Raw genomic sequence first — 3983 nt, 5'->3', positions numbered from 1 at the left:
CTTTTTTTTCCCAGGCTTTGTGTTCCTTGTTCCCTAGCTCCCTACTGCCAGGTATCTTTCTTCCTTTATCTCTCTAGCATTTCAACTGCAGTTTTCTTCTTTTCTGGCTTAGTTTCAAATTATCTCTTTTCCCTTCCTACTTTCATTATCCCATTTTCTATGGTGATCATAATATAAAACTGGTTTATATTTGAACACTTGCTTTATTTATTGGATAAAACTATATTCCATGTTTATTATTTACAAATCAGACTAGATCATTAGCCTCTTGTTTCTCTCTATACTGATTCTAAAATCAGTACAGTCTTCAGTTAATTATTCTTCCCTCTAGATCAGTGATCCTTGGTAAAGATTATACAATGGGACTTTAAGTTATTGTCAATAATTAAGGCAGCAGCACAAAACTTAACCAATAAATCAGAAGTACTAGGACATATATTTTGTGATGACTTGGGAAAGGAATTGGAAGTGTTTTTGAGGTTCATCAGTCCTGAGTTTGAGCGCTTTCTTGGGAGGTCAGATCTGGAGATGGGAGAATAGGGAGGAGGCAGACCTCTGAGGAGAGAGAGTCCCAAAGACTGTAGGAGACAAAGAATGGGAATGGAATGCCTTGAAGTCAAACTTTTCCTCCTTTGCACATGAACTGAGGTCCTGCTTCTTGCTTTTTGTAGATACCATCTCACAGTTGGTTGTCCTGACAAACCTAATCTAAGACCTTGGTGGTACAATTCCATTTAGGCCCAGGGATCTTAGTCTGCCTGCAGTGGCAGTTGGGGTAGGGAGAAGCATAAATCTTCTTTGAAAGTCACCAGTAAGGTGACTGTTACATCGTTGGCAAAGCTTCTGGTGGGAAATAATTAGTGACTAACTAGTTCTTGGCATCTGCATCTAAGTAAACTTTAAATAAAGCACAGAAACAGAATTCTTTCTTTACAGTTTTATTTACAAAATGTATTAAAACTTTGTACAATACCTCATGGCAATGAGGCTCTGTAATTTATGCCCACACATGCAATTTACACTTTTACGGCCATTAGGTTGCTTGGCAAGTTTTCTGTCCACGGAAGTACAGATTTAACAACAAAAAGAAAGGAATTGGAAAAAAAAATTCTCAAGTGACTACCGCCAAACTCCCATAGCTTGAAGTTAGTAGCAGAAATTTGAAGCAATCATTGTTTTTATAAACATGCAAGTTTTAAAAAAATAACAAACCAATTTACCCGTCTCTTCATTCCCAGTGAAGTTTCCTCTCTGAAAAACTGATTTGGGTCAACAAACATACATTTCTTTTTACACAATGCCTATGAAAATGTTTGTGGGTGGGTTGGTTGGTTTGTTTTATACAACTTCATATTCGCACAGCGTTAGCTTCCCGTGCTGGGACGTTATAGCATTCAGAAGTTGAAAAATCACAGTTTCATGAAAACAAAACAAAAACACAGCAGCTTTCTTTTTTGTTGTTCAATGCCATTTAAAATTTGACAGATGAATTATTCGCTTATGACACACTTTTTGGAATGAAATTTTATATTACACTTTTCTGGAAACAGTTCGTTGGAACGAGACTTCTTTCTTTTCTGAAGATAAGAGCAAATACGTGGCAAGTCAACTGAGCATCTAAAGGTCACACTTGGGAAATGAATTCGAGCTCCTAGTTTTTACAGTCTGGAAACTTCCCAATGCATGTCACTGATGAGAGCAAACTACTGAACTACAGAAAGCATACATCGTTATATAGGAGGTAATTAGTGAGCAGAGACTATTTCCTCTGACTGTTCTGATGATGCCAACATCAGGTACACAGTTACTTGATAGCCTGTGGAGCAGTGCAGTGATCTTCTGAGTCAGTAAAGAGACTGCTCCAAGCAAGGACCCTGGGAGTGATGCTGAGGCCCTCAGTTTAGCAGTAGGTTTGGGAAAGCATTTTAGTCTTTGCAAACTAGAAAAGGACACATGCAATCTGATGGAGAGCTGCAGGCAGTAGCAGGCAACAGCTGGTAAGACAGACCTAGCAAGAGTAAAGTCAGGTTGAGAACTGTGGTCTGAACCCACTGGCCTGCTTTGCAATGCAGTCCTGTCTCCGAGGTGTACACTTGAAAAGCATACTTAGCAGAGAAGCAGAGCTAAACACAGTGTTGTTTTTTGAGAAAGATATTCTAAACACACTTGGGAATACAGGCAGCTTTTCCCTCACCTCAATGCTACATACTCAGCCATATTTACTTAAAATGTACACTGAAGCAAGAAAAACAGATCTGTGAGCTGAAATTCCAGGCTTCTTGGAAAGCCCCGAGATCAGTTTTAGGAAAGCACCGAGAGGTATGCCTGATAGTGCCCCATCCATCACTATACCCAAAAGTCAATTTCAAAAGCTCTGTTAATCCCTTTACTGAGTGGGAAGTTATCAAAGCATTTTCACAAAACCATTTCAAGAACACAGAGAAGTCGCTGTTTAGTTCCTTTTTCCAAATTGTTTGAATTTTCTTAAGTGTTGCACTTGCAGTCTAAAGATATACACATTTCAGCAATGTTGAAAGGAAATAGGGTGCACAGAACATCACCACCAACAGGAAATACCAAAATATCTGGTCAGCAGATCCTAGAAGAAATGCCAGTCTGTCTTCCCAAACACAGGGAGTCAAAGATCGTTTTTTAAATCAGGAGGAATAATTTTAGTTAGGATGGGCCTATTTGCTGAATTAGAATTTTAAATTTGTGTGTGGTGTGTGTGTGTGTGTGTGTGTGTGTGTGTGTGTATTAAAGAGCATGGTGTTTGTATACTGTGCAGTGGTATCAAAGAATGGCTTCTGTTGAATTGACTTTTTAATGAGATTTATTTTGCATACAGGAATCTTGCAAGTCCATTTTTTTGTTGGTTTTATTTTCATTTTTTTCAAGCAAAGCAAAAAGGTATCAATGATGGTTTGCATTGTCGCGAGTCTCAGAGTGTTCCATAAGGCACTAAAGGAAAAAGATCATTGCACCATCAGCAATATTCGTGTCATGTCCGACACCAAGGAGAGTGAAGTCTGGCTCAGGATCCTTGAAGCAGCCACATTTTCAGTGATTCCTTTCATCTCATGCGTCTAGTGGGAAGGGATCTGCAAAGTCAAGGGGAAAATTTAAATTTGAATAGGATTTTTATTGGGAATTGAGTTTATTATGGCTCAGTCTATCTTGGACAACAACACCAGCTGTTTTCTGAAATTGGCATCTCTGGGGCTGCACCTGGTTTGACTGGCTTTAGGCAACAAGTCTGTTTATATTCTTTAACCTGATGCAAATGCTTTGCATTAGGTTAAATTAGGTTCCTTCTCTACTATGCAGTGTACTAAGGAATATATTGGCATTGCATGAAGTCTAACTCAAGACATTAAATCACTTAGGATGTAGGTATAATAGAAAGTCTTAGTACCCTTGAAATATAGATATTCAGGACAAGTACACTGCTGATTGTATTCTGATTGCAGAACCTGTGACCGAGGACTGTTTACCTGGGACAGAGGGTAAACAATATTCTATGTCTTGCTCAATTGAAATCTATTTTCCTGTAAGAAGAAAATTTGCTGCTCATTGCTAAAAAGGTGTCAGCTTGTTTCTCTTAATACCTACAACCTTAGTTATTAAAGTCTGAAAATAGCATAGAGACTTTAAAGAGAAAACACATTCCAGGAAAAGGCCAGAACAGTGATATCTATGAAAGGGATTGGCATCCATGGGGTCTTTGCCCTGATATTGTGGACCTGATTGAGATACTGATGCTGCTCTCCTCTTGGAGGTATTAATTAGTGCAGGGGATTCATTTGCTCCAACTCTGAAAACTTAAGGCCACTTTCCTGTCTCCTCTTCAAACTCACATACCTCCTCTCCATCTTTTCCCTCTACACTAGTAGGACCCTTCTCTTTCTCCTGAGCTAACAATGAATTTTATTCCAAAGATATGACATAATCATTTTCTACTACTGGTTCTGGAATAAAAGTAC

At 38.7% G+C, this 3983-nt stretch overlaps 1 protein-coding gene across 4 annotated transcripts in view; it reads right to left on the bottom strand.

Annotated features, from left to right (window-relative positions):
* Positions 1 to 925: 925 nt before the first annotated feature.
* The window catches only part of GRIA3 (glutamate ionotropic receptor AMPA type subunit 3), a 569577-nt gene continuing 566519 nt past the window's right edge, over positions 926 to 3983 (bottom strand). For 2 of the 4 annotated variants that reach the window (XM_074324305.1, XM_074324304.1), the window contains exon 16: positions 926 to 3101. The gene's annotated coding sequence lies outside the window, so the exon portion shown is untranslated. The remainder of the gene's footprint in view (positions 3102 to 3983) is intronic. The other 2 variants (XM_074324303.1, XM_074324302.1) reach the window with 1 other exon arrangement.

Source organism: Rhinolophus sinicus, chromosome X, assembly GCF_036562045.2.
Source record: "Rhinolophus sinicus isolate RSC01 chromosome X, ASM3656204v1, whole genome shotgun sequence".
Lineage (NCBI taxonomy): Eukaryota > Metazoa > Chordata > Mammalia > Chiroptera > Rhinolophidae > Rhinolophus > Rhinolophus sinicus.
This window is presented reverse-complemented; position numbering and strand designations above follow the sequence as displayed.